Here is a 10,167-nt window from a genome sequence, read left to right as displayed (position 1 = left end):
TCCTGTGGATTATCTCATGTACTTTTCAGAATGGCCCTGTGAGGTAGCATCGAGGAAATCGAAGTCCCTAAAGGTGAACTTGGTAGCTTCTGTATAATTGGAGAAGTAGAGTACAAGCCAAGGCGGTCTCACTCAATACCGGCACCGTGTTCTTTAAATACAGTGTTATGCTGCCTTCCTGGAGGAACCCTTCAGTGAAGCAAAAAGGTTTTCACACATCCTATTTTTGTAACTAAATAACTGTGCTATGGCTTTGGTCAAAACACTTAACCTAAAATTTCTGATTTGTACACTGAAGGTTTTGGATTAAATGATTTCTCAAGTCTTTTTCCCTTTTTTTTTTTTTGGCAAGGTGAGTGATCCTGCTGAAAAAAGTCATTTTTCTTTGATTGGCCGGCAGAGTGGCTTTGGCTTACCTGTAATTCATAGTTTAGCAGAGCCAGTAGACTATAAAGTCTGTTTCACTCCACCAGCCAAGAAGGAGCAGGTGGCTGTCGGTTTCCTATGTTCCGGGGGAAGCTATTTTCCAGTGATAATCTAGATACTTTGGATAGCTTCACAACAGCACTCCCTGGGCACAGGATATGTTTAGATGCTAGTCGCTACCTCATCTGTGACCACTTCATTTTTTGTTTTACACAAGCCTGGTGAACATAAAAATAGAGATAAATTTCAAAGCAAAACAAAACATGAATCAGTAAACTGGGATTTAATATCCTCTTTTTTTGGTTGAAGACTGTTAGCTGAAAATACTCCTTTAGTTGTTTGGAGGTTTAAGTTAGAAGAGGCAGAATAAAGATGCTTGATAATGTGGTTGCTATGCAACCGTGTTATGATTATGTAGGTTTCTACCATAGTAGCTGATATGGAGGGGGTGATAAAGTGTGCTCAAAAGTGAGCACACAGAGGATATTTTTCATGTTTCAGAGCCAAAGTCTGAGATATGGAGTTGGAGAAAATATGGGAAGAAAGAAATGCCACAAATTACAAAGACCTCCATTCATAGCAAGAATGCGGTGCTTATATTACACAGTTGGGTGAGCAGAAGCTCACCAGAAATGGCCTTAGCTTCAAGGAAGGGAGATACACACATTGCTCCTGTAAAGCGAGATTTCCTCTAAGAAATTTCAGGGAGGATGGCAAGAAAAAAAAAAAAGAAAGAAAGAAAAGAAGAGTATGATATACATTACTCTTACTAGTATTTAATAAGCCTTGCCTAATTTAATCTTTACAGCAATTTTGTAAGGTAGGGTGCTACTAATCTCATTGTATAAGTGAGAAAACAGACTTAAGAGATGTTCAGTAACTTGCCCCAAATCACATTATAATTGGGAGTAAATCTGAGATATGAACACAAAACTTTTAGTTCAAGTCCTGTATTTTTCTCATTACATTATGTTTGGTAGGTGATCATTCACACTTATTGTTTGTATTAGTTATCTCTTTTATGAATTCCACAAGGAAAGGCTAGTCTTTTGTGAATTTTCCTTTAATTTTTATTAAGTATCAGAGATTGAACTCTGACCCTTCCTGGTGAGTTTACTGAATTTCAGAACAGGCTACATAATTGATTCTATTCCCTACTAGAGGCCTGGTGCACGAAATTCATGCACTGGGGGGAATGGGGTGTCACTCAGCCCGGCCTGCGCCTTCTCATAGTCCAGGAACCCTTGGGGCATTTCTGCCTGCTGGCTTAGGCCCAGAGGGAGCGGGCCTAAGCCAGCAGATCAGTTGGACATCCCTCTCACAGTCTGGGACCCCTCAGAGATGTCCGCCCACCTGTTCGCTGCTCCTTACCGCTTGGCTCGCTGTTCCTTAGCATTGCTGCGGAGACAGGCGAGGCTCCCGCCACTGCCTCTGTGCTCGCCAGCCATGAGCCCAGCTTCTGGCTGAGCATACTCCCCCTGTGGGAATGCACTGACCACCAGGGGGCAGCTCCTGCATTGAGCGTCTACCCCCTGGTGGTCAGTGCACATCATAGTGACTGGTCATTCTGCCATTCAGGTGATTTGCTTATTAGGCTTTTATTATATACTAGAGGCCTGGTGCACGAAATTCATGCATGGGGGCGGGCGGGGGGGGGGGGGGTCCCTCAGTCCGGCCAGCACCCTCTCACAATCTGGGACCCCTTGGGGGATGTCCAACTGCCGGTTTAGGCCCAATCCCTGTGGGCGGGATCGGGCCTAAACCGGCAGTCGGACATCCCTCTCACAATCCAGGACTGCTGGCTCCTAATCTCTTGCCTTCCTGATCACCCCTAACTGCTCTCCTGCCTGCCTGATCACCCCTAACTGTCTCCGCCTTACAGCTTCTGCCACTGCAGCTTCGTCCAGAAGGATGTCCAGAATGACATCCAGAAGGTTGTTTGGCTGTCCAGTCTAATTAGCATACTACACTTTTATTATTATAGATATTATTGCATTTTGTTACATATATGATATCTTCAAAATATCACATTAATTTAAACAGGGAAATTGTGCATAGTCTAAGAAACAATACAGTTACAGGTTCCTTAAGTGGTCTTTACAATTTAGCCAAAATGACTGGCCCCTCTGAGGGAGTTCTCAGAGTGTCTGAGCATAACCTGGCCGAGGGGCAGGTGGAGATCTCTTTTGGAATGTGTGGTGTTATGCTTTCGGGAGTGAGAATACAAAAAGGAACCTGATTATTAACTTCATAGAGCTAAAGCTAGGGAGGTGTGATGTTACATAGAGCATAGAGTGGTCTAGTCTAATGTCACAATAATAATGAGGATGATGGTGTATCGCACTGTTTAATGTCTGTATAGCTCTCACATACTCCAATGCACTTAATTTTCTCTACCTTCCAGGGATGCAGAGTATGTTAATTTCCTCATTTCCCCCCATTTTCTAGAAAATTCAAATAATCAAGGGAAATGAGGCTTAGGAGTATTAGGTGACTTATCTGAGGTCCCATAGGTACAAGAGGGAGAGGTAGTGATCAGCTTAACATTTGGGTTTTTCCTTGTCCCTTTGCTGTTAGAATCACTGGTGTTAGAAAGGCTTCATTCCCCTTATTTCTCAACTGCGGCTTACTTCTCCAGAGGTAATACATGGAAAATTCTGGAAAAACTTACTCATAAAATCAAACTTTCAAAAAAGAGTTATCTCATTTTAGTGAGGAAGAAAGTTATCTTTTAAAAAAAGAAAGAGCCCTAGCCAGTTTGGCTCAGTGGATAGATTGTCGCCCTCCGAACTGAATGGACCAGGGTTTGATTCTGGTCAAGGGCACATGCCTGGGTTGCGGGCTCGATCCCCAGTAGGGGCATGCAAGAGGCAGCCAATCAATGATTCTCTCATCATTGATGTTTCTATCTCTCTCTCCCTCTCCCTTTCTCTCTGAAATCAATAAGAATGTATTTTAAAATAATAAAATAAAGAAAAAGATTTCTATTTGTTTCAACCATGTAATAGCTCTTACACACTGGTTTACTCGAATGGAGTCCTGGTCTTGAACTGATGATACAATTATAGAATTAACAAAAAGAGAAAGAAAGAGAGGTTGGATACAGGATCAAAAGTAAAGGGGAAACATTTTTTTCTACTTTTTTCCCAGTTGGACTTAATTCAAAAGAGCAGAATAATTCGCTCCAAATTAGAGCTGTGACACACTAGAACTAATACATTTCATAAAAAAGTTCATGATTTTCCTGAACATATCAGTAATATTTCACTGAAAGTATTACATTAGTTATAATCAATTTGTTACATTTATTGAATTATTCATAATCCCTCATCAAATACAATGTGAAGTACTATCTAATATACAAAACATACTTGGCAATGTTTGGTAGATCTCTTCATGGATGGTTTACTGAGAAATGTGAAAAATCATCTTGATAGCCAAACTATTTAAAAATACAAGCTTTGTGATTTATGGCAGTAGATGCTGTTAATGGCTCATCTTGTCTCTATTCTGTATAATTAACTCTCAGATCTCCTCTTTCAAACTTCTAGCTGACCTTTTACTTTCTCTCTCTCATCTCCCCCTCTCATTCCTCACTTTTTTTTTTTTTAGAAAAAGGATGCCATAACACTACCAATAATGATGAATAAAAGATGGAAAACTGGGATCAGTAGGTAATTTTTTAAGTTAAAAATGGCTATTTTATTCATTATTGTCTCTAGAAGATAAAATAATGTAATTCCTTGTAAATCGAAGGAAATTGACAATTACCTGTATCCTAAGATGACACACTAAATAAGTTCATTGAAAAATAAATTTTCAAACAAGTGGATTTGAAATTAATCACGTGTGTGATAACTCTCTACCCCATATCCTTCCATTCTTCATTTTTCTTTAGAGCTAACTTTTTTTGAGGGATAGAAATAATGTATTTTCAACATTAATTATTTTTTAAGTCAAATAATTCAAAAGGCAGAACATGAAGACCAATAACTCCTCTTCCCAAACACCAGGCTCAGTTTCATTTCCCAGAGGCAACCACTCTTAGTCTGCTGTTGTACTTTTTGCGGTTACTTTTATACCTATTTATGGTGATTATTTACCTTAGTTCCTTGCTTTATGCATCTGCTACAAGGTATGAGGAATTTAGTTTATTTGCACTTCCACTTTCCAAATTAGACATCAACATTAGTTCTCCTTGAAATGATACACTTTAACTCCCTACTTGTATTGACTTTTATGCAACATCAGCCACCTTCAGCCATAAAAGATGAAGAACTTGTTACACTTTGCTCTTCCTTCCAGCTTCCTCTTTGATTATCTTTAGTTTGATCATTATTTTACATTGTCAAGAATTATAATGATGACAGTTTTGCTGTAACCATGATTATTATTCATACATTCACATTGTAATACTGCTTATTTGGCTTCAATTTGTATAATCAACTTATGTACAAGGCGTGGAAGAATTAAGTCATTGTTGAAGTTATAGTGTAGTGTGTGATTAGAGTCGATGAAAAGGGGAAATATAATCTTGTGTCATTTACATTTTGCCACTTGAAAGGAAATCTTCATTTGTCTGAATATAATGGACCTTCTTCATATTTTCTAGCTTCCTTCACTTCTTTTGAGCAATACTCAGGGGCTGGCATTTGTTAGACATTAATGTGTTTTGTTTGGGGGATATGTATTTTATTATTCTGTTGTTCAGCCTAGATTATTTATTTATGGCACCTGGGTGTTATGTTCTTTAAGTTTTACATGTAAAAAGAAACTCTCTAATTTTTGCTCATATCTGATTGATAATTTGGATAAATAGAGAATTCTAGGTTTAAATGATTTTTCTCAAAACCTGTCTGATAGCATATGTATAAGCACTCTGGCTATCTTAGTTCTTTTACTTCTCCAATAATCTTGCCCTCCACATCTTGCCAATCACTCACTTTTGTGGCCTTAACTTAGACATTGTCATTACCAACTCTTCCCTGTCATAATTCCAGACATCCCACTTTCCCACTGCCACTATCTTTCTAGCTAAACATCTCTACCGCAAAATCCTTCAACCCCAAATGGACCTCCACTCTATTGATTCTACTACCTTTTCACTGTCCATCATTTTTTATATTATCTTCACTTCTTACTGCCCACTTTAGGTTCCATGGTCTATCGTAATCTAGCCCTTGCCTTGCTCTCCCTTTAGTTACTTATGGCAAAACCCCAGTTATAATTCAAACTGAACTCATTTCTATTCATTGCCTGTCCCCAAGCAACTGAATGTGGCTGGAGATAATCCCATAGTCATTCTGATTATTTTCACTTTAAATTCATGACCACTAATTCCTCTATATGGACTGCAGTCAACTATATTTCCTTACTTCATTACCCCCTGTTCTTCCACTCTCCAAAATAACACTTTCTTGCCTTTCTTTCTCTTTATCAACTTTCAACTCCCTTTATATATCCTACTTTCAGGTGGTAACTGTGCTGATGATACTTTTTCTCCATTTTTTCAGCACTGTTGGATTTTATGCTTTTGAAACTTTCTCTTACACCTCTTTTAAGAGAGAAAGAGAGGTAACTCATCAATATACCACTCTCTTCTACTCAGTACTCTTATCTCATTAATTTCATGTTTTATAATGCACTCCATTTTCTTGTGAAAATCACTCACCATATATATTTTTGCCATAACTTTCAGGTCACAAAATGTACTATTGTCATTAAATCCCTGATTTTACTTTATAAATATAATGGGAAATGCTAGATATAAGGATTCTAAACAACAACAAAAGGAATGGAAATGCTTCATTCATTCACCAAACATTTATTGAGTGTCGACCAAGTTACAGACAAAATGAAAACTCTGAAGCTGTAGGGATAAATGAGCAATAACAAAGAGCCCCAAATCTTGAAGGCCACTGAGAACATCACAATCTAGTACATCAGAGCATTCATGCTTAGCTGCTGTTGCAGTGATAGTGAAAGTGGGAGCAGGCTTATATGTTGAATAGCAATAAAATTATGAGAAAGATTTTTTAGGATAAGCAGGACTAAATAAGTTCATTGAAAAAAATCTGAGAATGAGAATAGTTATCTATTACTAGAATTTTAGGTTTATGTTATAAACCTAGGTTTATAGGTTTAAATAAATAAGGGATGCCCAGCTGGTATGGGTCAGTGGTCGAGCTTTGACTTATGAATAAGGAGGTCACAGTTAGATTCCTGGGTTGCGGCTGTGCAGGAGGCAGCTGATAAATGATTCTCACCATTGATATTTCTCTCTCTTCCTCTCCCTTCTTCTCTGAAATAAATAGAGACATATATTTAAAAAAATAAATAAGGGATAAAGTAAGTGATACTGTAGTGGTTTAAAAACATGTCCACACTTTTTGACACTCCTCCCTGTGAAAGGTGGAGCCTAATTTTCCTCCCGTTGAGAGAGCCTTATTGACTAACCTTTCACAAGGAGAATGTGGTGGAAGTGACAGTGTGTGTGACTTCTGAGTCTAGGTCATAAAAGACACTGCAGATAGGACTTTGTTCCATCTCAGATCATTTGCTCTGGGGAGGCCAGCCACCTGCTATGCCTTGAGGACACTCAAGCCTATGGCTGAGTTCACAAGAAAGCTGAGACCTCTAGCCAAAACCCAGCAACAACTTGGCAGCCGCGTGAGTGAACCACCTTGGAAGTGGAGCCTCCGGCCCAGTCAAGCCTTCGGATGACTGTAACCCCTGTCATCTCTGATTGCCACCTCATAAGAGTCTCCAAACCAGACTGCCCAGTTAATCTGTTCCCAAATTTGCTGGCCTATAGAAACTATGAAGATAATTACTCACTGTTTTAAGTTACTAAGTTTTAGGCTAATTTGTTATACTTCAATAAGTAATTGTATATAAACTGAGGTTTATTAAATCAGGCATTGAAAAAGAGAAATAAAAATCAAATTCTGGTACGTAGATAGTAAATTCTAAAAGCTTAGGGTACTAGTAATTTTTTTATATTATTATATAATTGCTCCATTTTTTTTTTCTGGATGAAATTGGTTACAAAAAGAAGCCCCAAGTTAACTATTAATGAAAGAGAAAAATAATTTTTATTTGAAAAAGAAAAGCACTGTTTTATTATAAGGTTTAGATAAAACTGGATTGTATAATCACTTCTGAGCACCTTCCCACACTGTGTTGTTAGTTTATGTTAATGTAGACTGTTGTAAGATTAAGCTGCTAAATAAAAGGCACTTTAGTAAGCAACTTCCATGAAAGAGTTTTTACCTAATGAGCAATGGATAGATGCATTTGTTATTTGTACAGTAGACCTACTATGAAATAGACTTATTTGCATGATTAGGGTTTGTGTAAGTTTCCTTACCAATAACTGTAGAAATACACGTAGAAGCTTAACTCCAAAATTAGACTCCTCCTGATCCATCTCTTCCCAATGAACATAACTGCACAGTGTTTATGGATGTATGAGGAAATATCAGAATATTCACAAGTGCCAGGACTTGGTGGTTTTCTACAGGGCGTGGACAAGGACCAGCTTTCGTTTCGTAATAAAGCACGTGGACTTTTCTTTTAAAGGGACTTGCACAAGGAAGTGGTTTAAAGAATTTCTTTGATCTTAGAAATGGCACATGCCTATGTAGGTTATTATTTGTTACATTTTTAATGGACTCCTGAGCAAACATACTTTCCTACTTGGTATTTCCAGAAAGATTAACAAAAAAAGTTTTCTGAAGAGGTTTTAGGAACATCACAAAAATAAAAATATAAGACAAAAAAAAAAACTAGTTGAAATACCTACATTAAAAAGCAAATCCATGTTAATTAATACTTGTGAAATTTTTATTTTAATCTTTAAAAAAATTACCGTTATTGTTCAAAGTATTACAGATGTCCTCCTTTTATCCCTCATTGACCCCCTCTTGCCACCCCTCCCCCCAGGCCTTCATCACACTATTGTCTGTGTCCATGGGCTATGCATATATGCATGTAAATTCTTTGGGTAACCTTTTCTTACTCCCCACCCCCACCCCCTTCCCTCTGAAATATGTCAGTCTGTTGCATGCTTCAATGTCTCTATATCTGTTTTGTTCATCAGCTTATTTTGTTCATTAGATTCCACATATAAGTGAGATCATGTGATACTTGTCTTTCTCTGACTGGCTTATTCCGCTTAGCATAATCCTTTCCAAGTCGCTCCATGCTGTCTCAAAGGGTAAGAGATCCTTCTTTTTTACAGCTGCATCGTATTCCATTGTGTAAATGTACTATAGCTTTTTTAGCCACTCATCTACTGATGGGCACTTGGGCTGTTTTCAGGTCTTAGCTATTGTAAACTGTGCTGCTATGAAAATAAGGGTACAATGGATCGGTGTTTCTCTCTCTCCCCCTCTCTCTTATTCTCTCTTTACAATCAATAAACATATCCTTCAATGAGAATTTAAAAAAGAAAAGTAAAGTGAAGATGAAGGGAAAAGTCATCTCACAGTTCAGCAGGCTGGAAGTTTGAGATCAGGGTGCCAGTGTGGAGGAGTGAAGACTCTCTTCCAAGTCCCATGGCAGAAGGGGTTAGGGATCTTGCTGGAGCCTCTTTCAAAATAGCAGCTAATCCTGTACATAAGGGTTCCACCCCCACTACTTATGCACCTTTCAAAGGCCCATCACCTTTGCGGGTTAGGATTTTTATATATGAATGGGGGCACACAAACATTCAGACTACATCAATCAGTATTTTTAAATCTAAACTAGCAACCTTTTTTCAGTGTTCTTCCTTCCTTTCACTACACATACTAGACTCTCCTTTCCTCCTTGGAACCAGCTTTAGCATTCTGTTTGTCCCATAATTAAGCAATTAAATATCTTTGACATATGCTCACTATTTATTTTGAGAATTTTATTTTTAACTCTTTGAAATTCATACTGTAACAAAAAGGAGAACCTAAAAATAATATATAATATGGTTAAATTCCAAACATCCCCCAAATAAATTTAATTCATGATGTACTTGGTATAAAATACAATTGAATTTTAGAAAATCAGACTGTTGTAATGACAGTAATTTCAACATAATGTTAAGGAATTTTGTTTTAGTTTTTTATGACAAGTACATTTGATTAGAGGATGAGAAGAAAATAGGTATCAAGGGGGAAGCATTTATAGTTATCTATTCTGATAAGACATTTTGCATGTGTTCAATACTCTTAGACATTTGATCCCATTAGTTCTTTTTTTAAAAATTTATCATTATTGTTGAAAGTATTACAGATGTTCCCTTATTTCCCCCTATTGGTACTTTCAACCCAGCTCCTCCCCCCTCCCCAGGCCTTCACTGCACTATTGTCTATCTATAGGTTATGCATATATGCATATAAATTCTTTGGTTAATTTCTTCTCTCCACTCCCTCCCCTGCCACCTTCCCACTGAAATTCATCAGTCTCTTGCATGCTTCCCATTAGTTCTCTATTGTCCATACTTACCTCAGATCTTCTGGTGTTTTCCTTGATGTGGGTATATTCTGAGCATGACTCCTATTTTCCAATCACCAAGTGTCCCTGGTAACAAATATTAACTCCACATTATGAGGCAGGTACCCTTATTAATATTCTTCATTTACAAACATGGAACCAAAGTATATGAAGTTAAGTGACTCATTCACAGTCATCACACTAATAATTGAGAAGCAGAGATTTGAACTCAGGCAGGTGGAGGCCAGAATTCACCCTCTTAATCTCACTCCA

This window comes from Myotis myotis, unplaced genomic scaffold (genome assembly GCF_014108235.1).
Source record: "Myotis myotis isolate mMyoMyo1 unplaced genomic scaffold, mMyoMyo1.p scaffold_m19_p_3, whole genome shotgun sequence".
NCBI classification, from domain to species: domain Eukaryota; kingdom Metazoa; phylum Chordata; class Mammalia; order Chiroptera; family Vespertilionidae; genus Myotis; species Myotis myotis.
This window is presented reverse-complemented; position numbering follows the sequence as displayed.